This window comes from Coregonus lavaretus (genome assembly GCF_964263955.1).
Source record: "Coregonus lavaretus genome assembly, chromosome: 17".
NCBI classification, from domain to species: Eukaryota; Metazoa; Chordata; class Actinopteri; order Salmoniformes; family Salmonidae; genus Coregonus; species Coregonus lavaretus.
In genome coordinates this window covers 32614764-32636846 of record NC_140004.1, presented here as the reverse complement: position 1 = coordinate 32636846, position 22083 = coordinate 32614764, and the positions used below count along the sequence as shown (strand labels likewise).

The 22083-nt window shown below is 41.1% G+C and overlaps 1 pseudogene across 1 annotated transcript in view; it reads right to left on the bottom strand.

Annotated features, from left to right (window-relative positions):
* The window catches only part of LOC311144376 (electrogenic sodium bicarbonate cotransporter 4-like), a 48780-nt pseudogene extending 47230 nt beyond the window's left edge, over positions 1 to 1550 (bottom strand). Inside the window, exon 1 of the transcript in view lies at positions 1334 to 1550. The product of the transcript in view is annotated as an electrogenic sodium bicarbonate cotransporter 4-like (transcript). The remainder of the gene's footprint in view (positions 1 to 1333) is intronic.
* Between the last annotated feature and the right edge of the window lie 20533 nt (positions 1551 to 22083).

The following is a 22083-nucleotide window of genomic DNA, read 5'->3' as shown; positions in this document are numbered from 1 at the left end:
TTCACTCTGCCGTACGACTCATCCCAAACCATCTCAATTGGGTTGAGGTCGGGGGATTGTGGAGGCCAGGTCATCTGATGCAGCACACCATCACTCTCCTTCTTGGTAAAATAGCCCTTACACAGCCTGGAGGTGTGTTGGGTCATTGTCCTGTTGAAAAACAAATGATAGTCCCGCTAAGCCCAAACCAGATGGGATGGTGTATCGCTGCAGAATGCTGTGGTAGCCATGCTGGTTAAGTGTGCCTTGAATTCTAAATAAATCACAGACAGTGTCACCAGCAAAGCACCCCCACACCATAACACCTCCTCCTCCATGCTTTACAGTGGGAACTACACATGCGGAGATCATCCATTCACCCACACCGAGTCTCACAAAGACATGACGGTTTGAACCAAAAATCTCAAATTTGGACTCCAAACCAAAGGACAAATTTCCACCGGTCTAATGCCCATTGCTCGTGTTTCTTGGCCCAAGCAGGTCTCTTCTTCTTATTGGTGTCCTTTAGTAATGGTTTCTTTGCAGCAATTCAACCATGAAGGCCTGATTCACACAGTCCCCTCTGAACAGTTGATGTTGAGATGTGTCTGTTACTTTAACTCTGTGAAGCATTTATTTGGGCTGCAATTTCTGAGGCTGGTAACTCTAATGAACCTATCCTCTGCAGCAGAGGTAACTCTGGGTCTTCCATTCCTGTGGCGGTCCTCATGATTGGTTTTTGATGGTTTTTGCGACTGCACTTGAAGAAACTTATTGACTGACCTTCATGTCTTAAAGTAATGATGGACTGTCGTTTCTCTTTGCTGATTTGAGCTGTTCTTGCCATAATATGGACTTAGTATTTTACCCTCTACCTTGTCAGAACACAACTGATTGATTCAAACGCATTAAGAAGGAAAGAAATTCCACAAATTAACTTTTAAGAAGGCACACCTGTTAATTGAAATGCATTCAAGGTGACTACCTCATGAATCTGGTTGAGAGAACGCCAAGAGTGTGCAAAGCTGTCGTCATGGCAAAGGGTGGCTATTTGAAGAATCTCAAATATAAAATATATATTTTGATTTGTATAACACTTCTTTTGGTTACAACATGATTCCATATGTGTTATTTCATAGTTTTGATGTCTTCACTATTATTCTATATTGTATTATTTATTTTGTATCAACCCAAAAAATTGAATGAGTAGGTGTGTCCAAACTTTTGACTGGTAGTGTACATTTACATAATTGGTTGTTGTAGTGCATAAGCACTGGAGTGTGATGTGATTGAATCCCTGGTAGTGCACTATATAGTGAATAGGGTGCCATTCGTCACGCAGATCATGACTCACTTGTGCGGTTGATGTCTTGAGGGACTTGAAGGTCATGTGGGTCCATGAGTCCCTCCTCTAGGTCTCTGTATCTGTCTCTGTCGTCATGCTCATGGTCATGGTGTCTGTGGTGGTCGTAGTGTCTGTCCCCCCTCTCCTTGTCCGCTACCTCACGGCCCCCCGCAGAACGTCTTCGCCGGCGTTTCCGTCTGTACCCACGAGGCACCGGGACACCGATGTAGATGTTCTGCTGGTCTGTAGACAAACGGTAATGTAAAGTCACATTAACATACATTATTTAAATCAGTCATTGAGGAGAATGTACTGCAAAACATGTACTACAGAAACAGAACATCATAATAAAATATATAAAACTGGGCTTAATAATAGTTATACAGTACCTAGAAAAGCCAAGCAACAACCTTGACAGACAAACATAATGACTGATTCATATCACATCACTCATTAGTCCTTGGTACACAAATGAACATTTCCATGAGTGTTCAATCATTGAAACAAACAATGAATAAATTATTATACAGTGTTCATGTCTGTTTCGCTAATAAACAAACCATTCTCAAGTATTTATGTCATGATTGAATGACAAAGAAAATGCATTCTTATTAATGATTTGCATGTAAAAGATTACTCTTCTTCTGCACATTGTCTTTTCCTACATGAAATACTTTGTCATGTTCCCTGTCAGCTATTAACAGCAGGAACCATGTCAAGTTTTGTGTTGTTTTATATTACTTTGATACCAACTGTACTGTCACTTTGCAATGGGCTCCTTTTTGAATATCAGTGCGTGATCAAGTTCATTTTAGGCAACAACTACATTAAAACACTATTGTCAATTAGAACATTGTTCTAAACCAATAATTGAATGATAGGCTGTTTGCCGAAAGGACCCCCCAAAAATGAACCTAGCATGCGAGGCCTGAGGGGTATACTATAGATCTACTCAGGGTTTTCTAAAGTTATCCAGCTTCAGTTAGCTTCCCATTCTAGCTCAGGCTTCATCCGTACTATGACGGTGGGTACTGCTCATCTGCCTGCCGCTAACTCTAGCAGGCTTGTAACTGCGCGTGCATGTCGCACGTGACTAGTCAAACGCCAAACTCTTCATTGAGACAATGCTGAAAGAACAATCCATGGGCAAGTTAGTGTCATATTTTCATTTGTGCCGAAATCAAAATGAAAGAAAAGTTATCTTGCAAATTCAGCAGGCTATGGCGTGAAAGACGATAGACTTTACTTTATTACTTTGGTGTAAAATACTTTTTTTCTCACTCCTATCAATAAAATAATTGTATTAAGTCATACAAAAGTTTTACTGTGTGTGAAGTTTCAAATGATTTTGTCATTAGTAAATGTATAATGTGATAGTTATTTTAACATGACTGTTTTTGGTAATCCTTTATTTGGATAATCCATCAGTAACATATCAACTAACTAACTACTAACCCTAACCCTAGCTCTATCCCTAACCCTAACCTTTATTCTAAACCTAACCCCAACCCTAACCCTAACCTTAGCAAGCAGTTGCTTATCAACAGATAGTTTGTTGATAGTATGACCAATACAGTGAGGGAAAAAAGTATTTTATCCCCTGCTGATTTTGTAAGTTTGCCCACTGACAAAGACATGATCAGTCTATAATTTGAATGTTAGGTTTATTTGAACAGTGAGAGACAGAATAACAACAACAAAATCCAGAAAAACGCATGTCAAAAATGTTATATATTGATTTGCATTTTAATGAGGGAAATAAGTATTTGACCCCTCTGCAAAACATGACTTAGTACTTGGTGGCAAAACCCTTGTTGGCAATCACAGAGGTCAGACGTTTCTTGTAGTTGGCCACCAGGTTTGCACACATCTCAGGAGGGATTTTGTCCCACTCCTCTTTGCAGATCTTCTCCAAGTCATTAAGGTTTCGAGGCTGACGTTTGGCAACTTGAACCTTCAGCTCCCTCCACAGATTTTCTATGGGATTAAGGTCTGGAGACTGGCTAGGCCACTCCAGGACCTTAATGTGCTTCTTCTTGAGCCACTCCTTTGTTGCCTTGGCCGTGTGTTTTGGGTCATTGTCATGCTGGAATACCCATCCACGACCCATTTTCAATGCCCTGGCTGAGAGAAGGAGGTTCTCACCCAAGATTTGACGGTACATGGCCCCGTCCATCGTCCCTTTGATGCAGTGAAGTTGTCCTGTCCCCTTAGCAGAAAAACACCACCAACGCATAATGTTTCCACCTCCATGTTTGAAGGTGGGGATGGTGTTCTTGGGGTCATAGGCAGCATTCCTCCTCCTCCAAACACGGCGAGTTGAGTTGATGCCAAAGAGCTCGATTTTGGTCTCATCTGACCACAACACTTTCACCCAGTTCTCCTCTGAATCATTCAGATGTTCATTAGCAAACTTCAGACGGGCCTGTATATGTGCTTTCCTGAGCAGGGGGACCTTGCGGGTGCTGCAGGATTTCAGTCCTTCACGGCGTAGTGTGTTACCAATTGTTTTCTTGGTGATTATGGTCCCAGCTGCCTTGAGATCATTGACAAGATCCTCCCGTGTAGTTCTGAGCTGATTCCTCACCATTCTCATGAACATTGCAACTCCACGAGGTGAGATCTTGCATGGAGCCCCAGGCCGAGGGAGATTGACAGTTCTTTTGTGTTTCTTCCATTAATGAATAATCTGTTGTCACCTTCTCACCAAGCTGCTTGGCGATGGTCTTGTAGCCCATTCCAGCCTTGTGTAGGTCTACAATCTTGTCCCTGACATCCTTGGAGAGCGCTTTGGTCTTGGCCATGGTGGAGAGTTTGGAATCTGATTGATTGATTGCTTCTGTGGACAGGTGTCTTTTATACAGGTAACAAGCTGAGATTAGGAGCACTCCCTTTAAGAGTGTGTTTCTAATCTCAGCTCGTTACCTGTATAAAAGACACCTGGGAGCCAGAAATCTTTCTTATTGAGAGGGGGTCAAATACTTATTTCCCTCATTAAAATGCAAATGAATTTATAAAAAAATGTTGGGATCCTTTTGTTGTTATTCTGTCTCTCACTGTTCAAATAAACCTACCATTAAAATTATAGACTGATCATTTCTTTGTCAGTGGGCAAATTTACAAAATCAGCAGGGGATCAAATACTTTTTTCCCTCACTGTATGTAGAGTATCTACAGATGGATAATCCAGACTATCCAAATAAAGTGTGACCCTATTTTTTAACAAACAAAAACACATTTGATTAATATAAAGTGGATGATGACGCAATCTTTGCGAGAGGGAGGGAATCTGATGTCATTGGTCCTCATCTCACGGCTCAGACCCTTCATTCAGGATAAATGTCATTAGCCCTGAGTTAACCAGCAGGTTAGATCTGAAGGATTCGTTGCCAGCGAAAGTTACCTGGCTAAAAGGTGAGCCACTTTCGTGGTACCGGTTATCCCAAGTTGAACTCAGAGTTGACCAAAGTTACCTTGCTAACTCCTCAAACTACATTTGTAGCTTTAGGGGTGACTAAAGATGGCGGCGCTGAGGAGGGAGCGCATCTTGCCGGTTCCTTCTCTACTTTTTTATTGCTATTTTTGCTTTGTTTGCTCAGAATGTTCATGCAATAATTTTCTACGACTCTTATTTACTATTGCTAATACTGCACAATTTAAACACTTTCCCCCCAATCCCCCTTCCCCAATACACGTGTAAATATTGTACTATAAATTGTGCCTTCCTGTATTATACTTATGCTAAAATGTTTATTCTATTCTACTGAGCCATTTACTTTATGTTAGTATTCTTATATATATATATATATATATATATATATATATATAGATATATATTTATTATTATTATTTTATTTTTTCACTTACCTTCCTCCTCATCATATCCATGGTGAATGCCCCCCATACCCCGGTCTCCCAGACCCCGGTCTCCCATACCCCGGTCTCCCATTCGCTCATGGTCCATCCTGGAAAAAAAGAAAGACTGTAAGGGGAAGATATGTGCTAAATAACTGTGTGTATTTAGCACAGTTTACACAATCTTGCCTGACGACCCATCGGTTTCTGGGATCAATCAGAACGGTTAGAATGTATTTGCGTTCTAGAAATCATCGGGGAGGTACTCAGATCCAGACTCATTGCGGATAATAAAATATTGTCTGTGAGCGTGGTGTAGCATTTGGCCGGAGCAAAAAGTTTGGATAGCCAGGCATGTTCACAAATTAAAGGTCAGGGTGTGCACAGACTATGTGCCAAACATTTCCCAAATCTGGGAGACCCCGAGAACGTAGGGAACGTACCAAGGATTTGAGGGAGTGAGACAGTTCACATATACTGTATGCACATAGAAGAGTGCTTGCATGGTTGTGACTGACTTTATAGCTACTATTGTGTTTGTGTGCGTGTGTTTGAGTGTCTGTGCATGTGTGTGTGTGTGTGTGTGTGTGTGTGTGTGTGTGTGTGTGTGTGTGTGTGTGTGTGTGTGTGTGAGAGAGACCCAGCTAAAGCCTGCTAAGCCCAGGAGCATTAAGCCCTGTGTGTTGACCTGCATGTGAGGCTGCTGCTGCTGATGATCACAGATCAATGTGGAAATAATTAAATGTCAGGTCAACTCAATGGAAAGATGAATAATTAAAACAGATGAGCAGAGTACTTCATGCACGTGACATTTTGACATACCACTAGATATGTGGTAATGCCATTCGCAATACTTAGGCTACTCATGTTACTGTGTCTTACTATTCCCAGGTAACATCATAACGTGGCACAAAATGTGCCACAACAAGTTCATCAACAATACTGACTAAACTACACATTCATAAAGTAGCCTGAGGGCATTTCCTTGTAAAAAGCCCCATGAGGTTCATAGTGGCACAAAACATTTGTAGTCAAATGAAAGCTAAGAGTCTATATATTTTTTTAAATTAATGGATATTTACATTTTGTAACAATATTTCATCCTAAAAATTGGGATTTGATTTCTGGTCAAACAGATGGAAAAGGGGTCTTAGAAAACATATATCAGATAAAGTCTTAAAAGGTATTAGAAATACATTTAAAAAAACTATAATGTTGAAGTAAAGACCCCTGCCAACTAATATCAACATTTATATTTAGTTTTGCTGAAATTGTTTGTCTTTTGTAAGTTTAAGAAATATTGCGTAGTGTATTGCCATTCTGTTACCAAAACCCCACATATCTTTAAGATATTTTCTAATTTCTCTCCCTCATGAGGAGGGAGGATAATGAAAGTTCACAGAAGTAACAAGTAAATGTAGACCTACCAATTAGTTATATTGTTTTTATTGATAACAATTTGGTTTATTATTTATTAAGTGATTCAAATGTATCATTCTTTTACCAAATCAGTAACAGAATGACAAAAAACTCAGTAACAGAATGACTGCAACTGAATTAGCTACAATGGGAATTCATAGTAGTCACAAACCAGAGTTGGCTCACCTGCTACTGTCCTCTCTTCCACTGGCATACTTTTATGTTCAGCTAATAACTGTTGTCTTTCTCTTTCTGTCACGTGGTGGTCAAAGCAATAATGTGAAAACAGTCTGGACAACCCCTCCCTCTCTCTCTTCTCTCTCCAGTTAATGTCACCTCTACTGACTCCTCCTGACACCTACCCATGAGCCTCCTCTCTTTCCATTTACTGTACTGTAACCAGCCCTCTCACCCACACAGCACCGACCGACACCGGACGTGGAAAAGTAGTTGACATTTGGTCAGTCCAAATCTGAACCAATCTTAGACGTCTACAGTACAGTACAGTACAGTAAAGAAAAATAGAGTAGAGTATAGGTCAGTACAGTACAATACAGTACAGTACTGTACAGTAGAATATAGTTTAGTACAGTAGAGCACACTAGAGTACAGTATAATTGATTATATTGTACTTTACTGAACTATACTGTACTGTACTGTACTGAACTCTACTCTAATGTGCTGTGCTGTGCTATACTGTACTCTACTGTGCTCTACTGTGATGCCCAAACTTGTGAAACACAGACGTCTATGATTGGTACAGATTTAGTCCGGTGCGGACCAACCAAATGTGGTCTTGTTTGGGGGCAGAGCTCATTAGAATAATAGCCAGTGTGTAGAATAATACCCTAATATGCAAAGGAGGATATTACATGTTTCTACCTTTGTGTTCCTATTCAGGATACATAACCATGAAGAGAATGGCATTCATATCCATAATGATGTATTTCTGTGTAGTACAGATCAGGGATCCATAATGTCATTCTGTTATCGTCATTCTGTTACCGGTTGTTAATCCACTTCATCTACTTCAATAACCAAAATATATTTTTTCAAACCCAAGGTGTCATTTCATGGCTGACACCCCATTCTTTCTGCAGGCATCTTTGAAGCTTAATTCAAATTAGATATTTAACAGGGCTTTTAGAAAACGTGGTCACTGATGGAGATTTTATCATCATTCTGTTACCAAACTTCATATCTGCACTGTTCTTTAAGTAAATGTGCTTTTGTACAATTTTCTGTGGATATTGTTAAAAGTAATCATTGTGCATAGAGTTGTATGGTTTGTTTAACTTTGAAATCAATGGTTTTTGAGTCTGTGGAATTGCCCCTGACTACATTGACTCCACTTTCACAAAATATCAACAAACAGCTGTTTTCCATGAAAAGTGTAACAAAAATTAATATCCATTTCATTTCAAACTATACCACCTGTGTATGCCCTGCTACCAACTATGAGTCCACCCTTTGCTAATATCACTATCCAACCTACTATCACTATCAAACAGCTAGCAGGCAGAATAGGAACAAGCTTGGCTAAGGCCATAGACGGTTAAGGCTGTGTTGAGGCTGTGTTGAGCTTGTGTGGCTCCTGTGTGTGGCTCTTGTTACTGCTGGCTTCCTATGTGTGGAATTAGTCCTGTCACATCAGTGTCCTTCACACCCAGTGGGCAGGCTGAGTGGGACCTGCAGGCCATCACCGCTCTGCTCTGACAGCCTGATCGATCGGCCTGCAAAGGCACTTAAACTCAATGTGAACAGCCACAGCACACTGATACAAACAATGGGTCTCTCTCTCTCTCTCTCTCTCTCTCTCTCTCTCTCTCTCTCTCTCTCTCTCTCTCTCTCTCTCTCTCTCTCTCTCTCTCTCTCTCTCTCTCTCTCTCTCTCTCTCTCTCTCTCTCTCTCTCTCTCTCTCTGTCACTCTCCCTTTCTCTATCTCCCATCCCCCTTCTTTCTCTCTCTACTCTCTAAACACATGTGCACTGCACCCCCCCATCTCACCTTGGTGCACAATCAATTCTCACATCACATCTGCCTAACAGATTATACCGTTTGTAGCTGAAAGCAACCCTGCACTCTGACATTTCTGTTGTATGAGTATCAGGAACCGTACTGCTTACAGTTCTTATTTAATTTGCTATGTAAGGATAAAAGAAAGTGGGGTTTAATACATTCAAAATCAGATTGCAGCAATTTAATTCCATGAAACCAAATTGCATTAGAAGTTTTCACAATTTTCTGTTCAAAAATTTTGTTTCCCAAAGAACATTAAAAAGATATGATACATTGAGTTAAACTAAATTTAGTTTTGTACCCCAACTATGTTTATTCCCCAAGAACATTGCTTCTTAGATTAATTTGCTCAAAAACGGACTTCACTGTCATTTTTGTGCACATATCTCTACAAGACTATTCATTGACAGGCACCAGTTCATATTTATATGCTGGGATATCCAAGCCTACAAGATAAACATAATTCCCAAATTAATTTAATGAATCATAAAGTTTCAACAATTTATACAGACTTTAGGAAATCATCACTTGTCTGCATTTCAGTAAGTAGTTGATATTTGCCATCTCCAGCAGGGAGCCTTGATTCTGAAAATGGAACCAGACTAAACTAGACCCGGAGGACAGGTTAATATATGTACAAAGATGGCTTACCTGGTGTAGTTTCCTGGTCTGAAATGAGCAAATAGAGAGAGAGAGAGAGGTATTCTGTTAATTGCAGGGATGCATCAATGAAAACATAGCCTACTGTACCACTGGAGCAAACTGAGCAATGGGAAGAGTTGTTCTCTCTCAGTTCGCTCTCTCTCTCTCTCTCTCTCTCTCTCTCTCTCTCTCTCTCTCTCTCTCTCTCTCTCTCTCTCTCTCTCTCTCTCTCTCTCTCTCTCTCTCTCTCTCTCTCTCTCTCTCTCTCTCTCTCTCTCTCTCTCTAACCGGACAACTGGGATTGAGGCTGGGCTACAGGCTGGTTTGGGGTGGTGGGGTTGACTGATCAACCTTCTACAGTGATATGACTACTCTATATGTGACCATAGGAATTCCCTCACTCACACACATACCCTTCAGCTGACCGAGGCATAACATATTTCTATTGTCAGTTATACCGTTTTTTACAGTTTTTCTCGATTGCTAAGACACATTTCTTGAAAGCTGCTCTCCTTTTCTCTTAACTGTGAACACAAAACCCAATCAGACTCTTCTTGCAAAACCAAACTTTCACCTCAAAACAGTTCAATCTGTGCTCAAAACTGAACTATGTTGTCAAATCGTGCCCCGAGTCAATCAAAATAAAAAACACTACTGAACAGTCACTAAACACTACGTTGAAAAATTGAAAACACAATGCTCAGGACATGAAGCTGGAGAAATAAATGTTTATTGTTCACTGTAGGCTAAATGCATGCTGCAAAACAAAAAAAAAATGTGCATTTAGCACAGAAATCTTGTGCATTTACATGTAGCACTTGTAAAAACAAACAGAAATCTTATGCGTTTGCCACTTGTGTACAGTAAGCCCATGTAAAAATAAAGTACAAAAATATACAAATAAGTGCATTACTCAGCCACAGCATCATGTCTCCGTACTGGGTCAGGCCACAGGACTTCATCCACATCACAAGCCACATTTTGTCTGGCCAGGCAACGGGGGAAAAAACCCCTGGCATGCCGTATCCAGGCTTGGCATGCCTCCACACCTATGTCACCACAGGCAAGTCCCATGGCTTGCAGGAGATTTACCCTGGTGTAAGGTTGGCGTTCATATACCTTCCACCGCCATGAGGAGAAGAATTCCTCAATGGGGTTTAGGAAAGGGGAGTACGGTGGAAGGCAAAGATTGATAAAACCTTGGTTCATATTGTACCACTCTCTAACCTGGAGGGCTCTGTGAAAACTCACATTGTCCCAAACAACAACATAGATGGGATGCTCATCCTGCTGCCCTAACAAACCATCTCGCATGTGATTGAGGAAAATGAAGAGCTGGTGAGTGTTGTAGGGCCCCAGGTAGGCATGATGGTGGACAACCCCATGATTGCTGATGGCAGCACATAATGTGACATTGCCACCACGCTGCCCAGGAACACCAACAATGGCCCGATGGCCAATCACATTACGGCCTCTCCTTCTCCTTTTGGTGAGATTAAACCCAGCTTCATCCATGTAGATATATTGATGGGGTCTTTCCATTGCATCCAGTTGAAAAACCCTCTGTAGAAATAGATATAGTTTTGTAAGTGATACGGAAAAAGTGATTTAGGCCACTACAGTAAATCACTACTTAGAGTAATCAACATTGAATGTGTCTGGATATATGCCAACCTGTACATACTGGAATCTTTGCTCTTTGACTCTGTCTGAGTTGCGATCAAAGGGCACTCTGTATAGCTGTTTCATGCGCAGTCTGTTGCGCTTGAGGACACGATCAACAGTAGAGAGGCTGACACTGTTTATACCCTCAAAATTTAAATGGTCCTCAATGATCTTCTGCTGAATTTCGCTCAGTTTAATGGCATTGTTCTCACGGACCATATCAACAATTAGGGTCTCTTGGTGTGGGGAGAACATACCTGTCCTCCCACCCCCATGTGGCAGTCTTTCAATTCTACAAAAAGAGAACATGGAGTTACAAAAAATATACATGGAATACTAGGCCTACAAACAGTTAGACCAACCCTCCATTACAATACTACAGTACATTGGTACAGTGATGTACTGAAACATATATTTACTTACAGTATACTGTGGTACAGTATATAGCATGTCATACAGTAATTGCTGTCAACATTTACATACTGTACTATAATGTCAAAAAAAGGTAATTACCTGTTCTCTTCTCTAAATCTTCGGATTATGGTGGACACAGTGAATCTACTGATGTTTGGTTGTACCCTTTGTCCAGCCTCCCTCATGCTCATACCATGGACAAGAACATGGTCAATCATAGTAGCTCTGATTTCATCAGATATTACTGTTCTTTGTCTTCGCTGACCACCTCGACCTCCTCGACCTCCTCTCACACGAACTCTTCCTCTCAGATTTCTATCCATTGTAGGGCCTCACAAACCAGTGCTCTCTGAACTGGCTTACTGTATATGTTCCCTCACATCATTAGCCACAAGTGTGATCAATTTTGAGTTGTTGTGTTTTTTAAAAACACCTGTGCTCTAATTGTGTTTGACTTTTGTCACCTGTGCTCACCATTATGCAGCACGGGTGCATCACAATGAAAATGTGTTGGCAAGTTATGTCTAAACAGGTGAAAAGTGCTTATGGTTTTGCCAAAAGAGTGATTGATTCAATCAGTGGGTTCAGGCAACTGAGCATTTGGTTCAGACAATAGGGTTTAGTATTTTAGCAATTGAGAAAAACTGTAAATTAAATTGAACACTGGATGCCGGTTCCACCATCAATGATATGTACTTCTTTCGAAACACTAGTTGCTCCCGCCACACACAAATAAACCAACAGTTATATACCTTCTGTCTAGAGAAACTACATCATCATTGATTCTCACTGTAGTAAGCTTGCCTGATGTGATGACTCATCTTGAATTTAATTCCACTGCTCTCTGAATCCGCCATCCTAAAAGTTGTTTGTCAAAATGAGGGGTGTTGTACAAAACGAAGTGGAATTTTGTTCTTACCATAGGTTTTTAGTAGTTTACATTGGAAAAAGTGATTGAGAATACAGGAAATTGTGACGTGTGTGTAATGGATGTAACGTGTCTCTTACTTTTGAGAGTTTATATTCATGGTTGTAGCAGCAATTTATTCAAATTTATTTCAATTTGTTTTATGATGTTAAGCATCAAGGTATGTGTGTCACCAGAACAATCCATTATTTTATGCCATGATATAGTTAAATGTGTACTAGCATTGTTTTAAACCAACCTCCATGTTATTACCTAATTGTTTTATGAGATGGATGTATTTTGACTCTAAATCACATTTATTGATACTACACAGCCTATTATTTTCCCCCAGGGGGTCCTGGGTTTGTATTTTGTATTTGGAACCCCATTGTCCGAGAGTGATTTACACGGTTATCAAAACATCACGCCAGGGTAAGCCTACACGAAACACAGCCCTTATTTTAAGTGTTTCTAAAATGCCCTATGGGAAAAATTAATGGTGGAAAAACGACTGGAACCATTTCCCTGTTTAACCGCTAGATTTTATGGGTATTATTACTCATACTGTGGTACTTTATGAGGGTATTACCCAATGATTTATATGTACACTAAATGACTGACAGGGGGCGCTGTTTTGAAGCCACTGCGTCTCTAGCTTGACACTCCCCCACCATTGTAAAAAATATTTTGGAAGCTATAGAAATGCATTTATTAATGTCTACATTTGTTTTTGCCACATTTATTCTATTACAGACACATTAATGCATACATTTATATTATATTATGTGAGCTAAACATACAAATAAAAAATGAAAAAATCTATTTAAAAAAACTCCTTAAAGTATAATATTTTTGAAAGTTCTAATGTTACTGTCCCCACTAAAACAATTTAATTGAAATACTGTTGAATTCCATTCATTCCTATTGAGGGCTGCTACTTCTGGAGAGTGCCAATATGGCCGACCGGTGTCTTCAAAGCCTATGCTAAGCATCAGCAATCCAGGGTTCATAGACATCCTTGGTTTTACCATAGACTTAGTTAGACAACACATCTTTGTATCTATCCCATTATGATGTCTGTGAACGCATGGCAAGCACTATTAAGGCTATCTCCATTTTGAAGTACTTCTTCTACTCCTACTAACTTCTATGAGTTGGTAGTGGTACAACCTGAAACGGTGCATACTGCCTCCTGGACTGTGTTGTTTGAACAAGTATAAAGCCAAGGTTGGCGATTTACCTGCAGTTATGGAATGTTTGCTCATGTTCTTCTAATTGTTCAGATTTTTGCATCTCAGCCACCAATCACATTACATTTGATTTATATTCCTATTGTGATTGGTCCCTGGACCAATAGGAGGCCATTTCAAAAGGGTCCTTCCTATCCAGGTTCCTTGGGACGTTGCTTGAGAGGGTAATCCAGTAAATATTATAAGTGAACATGTAAGAAGTCAGTACTATGCTGTCTTGAATATATTCACTGATGCATCTACATTTACATTACATTTTAGTCATTTAGCAGACGCTCTTATCCAGAGCGACATACAGTTAGTGAATACATTTTATTTATTTATTTTTTTTATACTGGCCCCCCATGGGAAACGAACCCACAACCCTGGCGTTGCAAACGCCATGCTCTATCAACTGAGCTACATCCCTGCCGGCCATTCCCTCCCCTACCCTGGACGACGCTGGGCCAATTGTGCGCCGCCCATGAGTCTCCCGGTCGCGGCCGGCTGCGACAGAGCCTGGATTCGAACCAGGATCTCTAGTAGCACAGTTAGCACTGCGATGCAGTGCCTTAGACCACTGCGCCACTCAGTAGACTTGAGGACCTTAAAACAGGGAGGACATAAGACCATCTAAGGACCCTAAAACAGGGAGGACATAAGGACACTAAAACAGGGAGGACAGGTGCAGCTTTTAGTGTTCCTGAGTTTAAGGTGGCAGTGACAAAAAGAGCAACGGATCATTTATCTGTATACACAATGGAGTTGTCATCTGCTCTGTCTCATGTGCAGCACTGATGAGCTTAAATTAATTTGTGTCACGGAGCAGACAAGCTGTATTGTATGCGATTTTGCAGTGCCTGTTTACGGTGAGACAGCTGGGGGTATTTGCTAGCAGTGGCGTGTATTCATTGATGCCATGGGAAGCCAGGCTTCCCCAAAAATGTACCAATACAAAAATAAAATAGCGGCCTCCCGAGTGGCGCAGCGGTCTAAGGCACTGCATTGCAGTGCTAAAGGCATCACTACAGACCCGGGTTTGATCCCGGGCTGTATTACAACTGGCTGTGATCGGGAGTCCCATAGGGCGGTGCACAATTGGCCCAGCGTCGTCCGGGTTAGGGGAGGGTTTGGCTGGGGGGGGGGCTTTACTTACATTTACATTTGAGTCATTTAGCAGACGCTCTTATCCAGAGCGACTTACAGTTAGTGAGTGCATACATTTTTCATACTGGCCCTCCGTGGGAATCGAACCCACAACCCTGGCATTTCAAGTGCCATGCTCTACCAACTGAGCTATAGCGACACCTTGTGGCGGGCCGGGCGCCTGCAGGCTGACCTCGGTCGTCAGGTGAACTGTGTTTCCTCCGACACGTTGGTGCGGCTGGCTTCTGGGTTAAGTGGGCGGGTGTTAAGAAGCGCGGTTTGGCTGGTCATCTTTCGGAGGATGCATGACTCGACCTTTGCCTCCCGATCCTATTGGGGAGTTGCAGCAATGAAACAAGATTGAAATTGGGGAGAAAAAGGGGGTACAAAATAAATGTAAAACAAAAACATAAAATATTGTATCTTTCGTCTCTCTGTGTTTCATCTGGCCTCCCTTGACAAAGAAAGTTAGCCAATCAGCGTTGAGCTAAACTGAGTGAGCCCAACTGTGAATGGTCCTGGCGCACCAAAAAAAAAGTGTCAAGGGAAGCCAGCTTGGATTTGGCGTCAGTCCTATCAAATCCCATTGAGAGCATACGTCATTGACAGAAAAACTTGAATTGTTGCATTTCGTTGTGTTGTTGTCCTCTGGTGGCTAGCTAGCCAGCTAGCTAGCTAAAATTGGCCCTTTCCTAAATTAGCCATGGATGGCGATAGGGATTTGGACTTGTGGTTTTACTTAATTCTCCATACTGGCCAACTGGCCAATGATTATAATGGTGATTCTTATCCAACCATTAATTCATACATTGTTGTGCCCCTGGCCTGAGAGGAAGTTCAATACATAGCTAGATATAGAAGGCTAATGTTAACTAGCTAACGTTGCCCATGAATGGAAGTTAGGCTAGCGAGCAAGCATTTTAACCAGGTAGCCTAGGACAGCGTTTCCCAAAATCGGTCCTTAGGACCCCAAAGGGTGCACGTTTTGTTTTTTGCCCTAACACTACACACCTGATTCAAATGATCAAAGCTTGATGAATCGTTTTTTATTTGAATCAGCTGTATAGTGTTAGGGCAAAAACCAAAATGTGCACTCCTTGTTTGGGAAACCCTGGCCTAGGACAACAAAAAATAAAAGCATGTACTGTATGACAGCGTGATAGACCGTTTCATCAGCATGAAAGAGAGGAGGATGGCATTGGCATTTCCCTACAAGTAGGGTGAGTCAACATGTTTTTCTACTTGCACGAACACGCACGCACACACACACACACACACACACAGAAATCAGAACCATGGACAGCCACATCATATTTAGCTTACGTTGATTGGACTAAATTGTTTTCGGTATCTTTTAGTTGTCACTGTATTAGACTAAGCAAAAGTGATTTGATGATGTTGAAATGTTGAAGTTGAAATGGTGCTGGAATAGTGGAGGCAGCTCCTGTTTTCTTTGCGACTTGTGGTAACTCTCCGTGGTTCTAAATCAATAGTTATTTAGTGGTTCGAAAATATCGGAAACATTAACTTGCTTGACCATGCTGTAGTTCATGTAACTGTCTGTTACTGTACATGCAATATGCTTTGTGGACTTCACTGGACAGAGGTTGCTATCCGGTTTTGTGATAAAACAAAGGTGTGGTGAATTTATTCTGCCACTGTGTCTTCTTATTGTCTCGGCCTTTAGGCCTATTTATCATGGTTGCAAGGCATATGAATTAACATGTTATAGAGCAAACAACGCAATTATCACAACACATAGGTTGTAATATGGGGGGGGGGGATGGATGCTCACCACGCAGGCTCTCAAACATCCTAGTGTTGATATGAAAATATTAATTAATAAAGCAGAAGCCAACAGGTTAAAATAACAGTGGTTAAAAACAAATGGCAAGAGTTGTGGAACAGGGAGGGAAAGGGAAGACGCCTGTATAAGATCCAGGAAAAGGTGGGGGCAGAGAGATCCTCAGGTCCAGAGAGAAGGGAGGAAAGTGTAATCAGAGGAAAGTGTAATCACAAGGCTGAGACTGGGATACACATGGCTCAACAATACATTGAAATTGGTAGGAAAACATCTGACTGGGAGGAGTGATCACTGTCAAGAAGAAGGATTCCTTGGGACATCCAACTCTGACATCACCCCATTGAAATTGCGTTAAAATTGTTAAGGTAAGGGTTAAGGAAACAGTTAGGTAAGGGTTATGGTTGGGATTATGGTACGGGCTTTGGTTGGGATTATGGTAAGGTTTAAGATTAGGGTTAGGGTTTAGGGACGTCCCAAAGATACCGGATAGCACTAACCATTTCGAAAGGTATATAAAATCTCCACTGATTTTAGCTCAGTAACCCTGACACACACTGAGGGCTGAAACGCGTAGGTTTTTCTCAATAAAAAAAGGTGTTCTTTTTTTATCAACTTGTTCTCCAAGAGATGCTGTATTTCCTCTTCACCTCAGTTTGCTCCTCTTCGTTTGTTGGAGAGCGAGGTAGCGGCATGTTCATTTTCCTTTGGCTACAGTAGGCCTACAACCATTGATTGTATAGCCTACATTACAACGAACAAACGTTGGGTAGTCATGACGTTTACTGAAATTTACCGGAGGGTAATTCCTCTACAAATAGAAGCAAAATACAGTGTAGTGAGTAAACCAAGTGAATATGTTCTTTATAACAAAACACACTCAAGTAAAACTAACTTCTTACCTTTTTTTTGTTGTCAAAGCGCAGGAAGTCAGTGATCCTTTCCGCACGCACTCAAGCTGCACAATTGTGGCGCGAAATATACAGGCCCCTCGATAGGGACGCATGTCTACTTACCATAATGCTTTTGAGCTGTCTGTCACTCCTCTCCCCATCCACACGGTATCCTTAGTGACCATTTCTCAGTGGCCTACAATGATGGAGAGGTGGGCTGTATTACAAGCATAGGCAAATAGAAATAGTCTAAGCATTAAAGGTCCAATGCAGCCGTTTTTATCTCAATATCATATCATTTCTGGGTAACAATTAAGTACATTACTGTGATTGTTTTCTATTACAATTGTTTAAAAAAATAATCAAAAATAGCTTCTTAGCAAAGAGCAATTTCTCAAGCAAGAATTTTGCTAGGACTGTCTGGGAGTGGTCTAAGTGGGGAGGAGAAAACTGGTGTCACAAATTAGCTTTGTGACAGCACATGGTGATGTCACAATGGAAGAACAAAACTCCATTCCACCAAAACAGGTTGAAATTTCAGGCGGTCTTTCAAACAGCTCTTACACTAAAAGGGCATTATCATCATTATCACAATGTCACCGGTTTAATCCAACCACATTGTGTCTAAATATATAGAAACCACAGGGAAATCACATTTTTTGACTCCACTGGGCCTTTAGTGAAATTAGCAACTGCATCTACTATTTGGCAAACTGCAGAGGAAAGAAACTGTAGAGATGACAGTTATGGGCTGCTGTAGCAGGATGGACACCTGCTTGGAAATAGGCTACAATGAAACCAAAATTATGTGATAAGGAATAAAGCAAGCTATATGGTCTACTCAACTCACAGAGGTAGCTACCAGAGAGTTTGAAGGGACAGTGTCACAGTGAGGAAATCCCAAGAGAGCTAGTCTTATCTGCCCTTACTGCTTGAGAATAACCATCAGAGCCCGGGGAGATTTGTCCACCTTGCCGGCTCGGGGATTAGCAACAGCAACCTTTCAGTTACTGGCCCAACGCCCTTAACCGCTAGGCTACCTGCCACGGGCCAATTTTTGTCCGAGCGGATGGTCGGCTGGCCGAAACATAATTATAAGAATTTGTACACTGCAAATTGACCACAACTAAGCCCAAAAAGAGATTGTATTTGAAAATAATAATTTCACACCTTGATTACATTGAGACAAGATCACATACAGTGCCATTAGAAAGCATTTACACCCCTTCACTTTTTCCACATTTTGTTGTGTTACAAAGTGGGATTAAAATGGATTTAATTGTCTTTTTTTGTCAATGATCTACACAAAATACTCTAATGTCAAAGCGGAAGAAAAATTCTAACATTTGTAAGAAAAATATCTGAACAATACAAAACTAATATATCTTGACTACATAAGTATTCAACCCCCTGAGTCAATACATGTTAGAATCACCTTTGACAGCGATTACAGCGTCTTTCTGTGTAAGTCTCTAAGAGCTTTGCACACCTGGAATGTACAATATTTGCACGTTATTGCACGACCATTTTCAAGTCTTGCTATAGATTTTCAAGCCGATTTAAGTAAAAACTGTAACTAGGCCACTCAGGAACATTCAATGTCGTCTTGGTAAGAAACTCCAGTGTATATTTGGCTTTGTGTTTTAGGTTATTGTCCTGCTGAAAGGTGAATTTGTCTCCAAGTGTCTGTTGGAAAGCAGACTGAACCAGGTTTTCCTCTATGATTTTGCCAGTGCTTAGCTCTATTCCATTGCTTTTTATCCTAAAACAACCTCATCCTTGCCGATGACAAGCATACCCATAACATGATGCAGCCACCACCATGTATGAAGAGTGGTACTCGCTTCTTTGCGAGGCATTGGAAAACCTCCCTGGTCTTTGTGGTTGAATCTGTGTTTGAAATTCACTGCTCGACTGAGGGACCTTACAGATAATGCTATGTGTGGGGTACAGAGATGAAATAGTCATTCAAAATCATGGTAAACACGATCTTGCAACTTATTATGTGACTTGTTAAGCAAATGTTTACTCCTGAACTTATTTAGGCTTGCCATAACAAAGGGGTTGAGTACTCATAGACTCAATACATTTCAGCTTTTCATTTTTAAAATTCTTAAAACAGAATTCCACTTTGACATTATAGGGTATTGTGTGAAGGCCAGTAACACAATATCTCAATTGAATCCATTTTAAATTCAGGCTGTAACACAATTTTTTTTAGGAATACTTGAACAGATTTCCTAAATAAATCTAATGTTTTGGTGAATTCATGGTGATTTTATTGTTTTTTTTACCCAAAACTAAACCTCCCCCCACGCCCCCTACCTAGGCTACATAATGTATAGTTCCATATCATGTATTTTGTTTCCCGCCTTACAAATTGGTTTATTCTATATACAGTGAAAAGTATTTGATCCCCTGCTGATTTTATACATTTGCCCACTGACAAAGACATGATCAGTCTATCATTTTAATGGTAGGTTTATTTGAACAGTGAGAGACAGAATAACAACAACAAAATCCAGAAAAACGCATGTCAAAAATGTTATAAATTGATTTGCATTTTAATGAGGGAAATAAGTATTTGACCCCTCTGCAAAACATGACTTAGTACTTGGTGGCAAAACCCTTGTTGGCAATCACAGAGGTCAGACGTTTCTTGTAGTTGGCCACCAGGTTTGCACACATCTCAGGAGGGATTTTGTCCCACTCCTCTTTGCAGATCTTCTCCAAGTCATTAAGGTTTTGAGGCTGACGTTTGGCAACTCGAACCTTCAGCTCCCTCCACAAATTTTCTATGGGATTAAGGTCTGGAGACTGGCTAGGCCACTCCAGGACCTTAATGTGCTTCTTCTTGAGCCACTCCTTTGTTGCCTTGGCCGTGTGTTTTGGGTCATTGTCATGCTGGAATACCCATCCACAACCCATTTTCAATGCCCTGGCTGAGGGAAGGAGGTTCTCACCCAAGATTTGACGGTACATGGCCCCGTCCATCGTCCCTTTGATGCGGTGAAGTTGTCCTGTCCCCTTAGCAGAAAAACACCACCAAAGCATAATGTTTACACCTCCATGTTTGACGGTGGGGATGGTGTACTTGGGTCATAGGCAGCATTCCTCCTCCTCCAAACATGGCGAGTTGAGTTGATGCCAAAGAGCTCGATTTTGGTCTCATCTGACCACAACACTTTCACCCAGTTCTCCTCTGAATCATTCAGATGTTCATTGGCAAACTTCAGACGGGCCTGTATATGTGCTTTCTTGAGCAGGGGGACCTTGCGGGCGCTGCAGGATTTCAGTCCTTCACGGCGTAGTGTGTTACCAATTGTTTTCTTGGTGACTATGGTCCCAGCTACCTTGAGATCATTGACAAGATCCTCCCGTGTAGTTCTGGGCTGATTCCTCACCATTCTCATGATCATTGCAACTCCACGAGGTGAGATCTTGCATGGAGCCCAGGTCGAGGGAGATTGACAGTTATTTTGTGTTTCTTCCATTTGCGAATAATCGCACCAAACTGTTGTCACTGTAGTGTCCGAAGGTCTATGATTTTGCTGACATTTGCAAATGGTGTAATAGATGAACTTTACTCTGCTTTGCTGAAACATCTGGAAAGCATTACTACATAGGCTTCTTGGAATAGAGGACATTTGGAGATATGTGGAGGCCAGGGATTGGTCCGTCAAAAACCACCCATCTTATGTTACATAGGATAAATACCATGTTTTGAACAAAGGACGGGGAGAAATAACATATCAGAGATTGGGTCCGGTTATTCTCCAGATATCTGCAGATGTCTGTAAATTGATACTGTGATCTTTGATACAATAAACCTTTATAATCAAAGTACAGCGTCAGCGGAATTCTTATCATCACAGCATAATCAGCATCGTTTTCTCGGACACCACAGAATGACGACGAGGATTTGGGACGTATTGCGTCTTTTCTCAGCATTCCATTCATGGGCTGCGAAGTGACTCCCGCTCAAGACGCCGGCAGATAAAGTGAGATTTCTCACAGCTTTGGGCGCTGGTTGGTTCGTGTGCTTGTGTGTGTGTGTGCGTTGAGGAGATGTACCGTCAAAGGACTTGTGTGTGCGCTTTGCTGTTATTTGCTGTGTGATGAGAATCCGTTCTAAATTTCTACATTTGTTTGCGTTGGGAACAACGCAAACAGGGGGGAGTGTCTATAGGAATTATTAACACTGGGCACATGGATATTTGGCTTGAATAAAATTAAAAGGAGTGTCCAGGAATAGCATGAAGGAATAAGGCCAGGAAATAAGGAAAAAGTATACTTTTAGGACGTTGCTGATTTTAAGGAAGCCCTCAAACGAGGCGATCATTAAGATGGGCCATAAATCCTAGGAGAGTCACTAGGTTGACTTTCGGGTCAGTTCTGAGAACTGTGAGTTTGTGGAAGATACATTCAATTGCACGTTACCTCTCGGAATATAGTTGACGAAGTATATGTTCGAAGTAACCTCTCATTGAATATCTGCAACTCGAGGTAGCACAAATTTAGGAAGGAACAATGAGAAATAAGGAGCGACGGTAGCATGCTTAGTGTATTGTATGAACAGATGCATTCTTGTTTAAACTGTGTATGTGTGTGTGTGGGAGAGAGAAAAATAATAAAATAAAGACGTCTCTGTTGTGTTTAAACTGTGTGTCAACTCATGTTAGGATAAGATTTATGTTAGAGATATATACATATATATGTTTTGGTTGAGAACAGGGATTTTTGTTTTCATAAGGAAATATGTAAGTTAA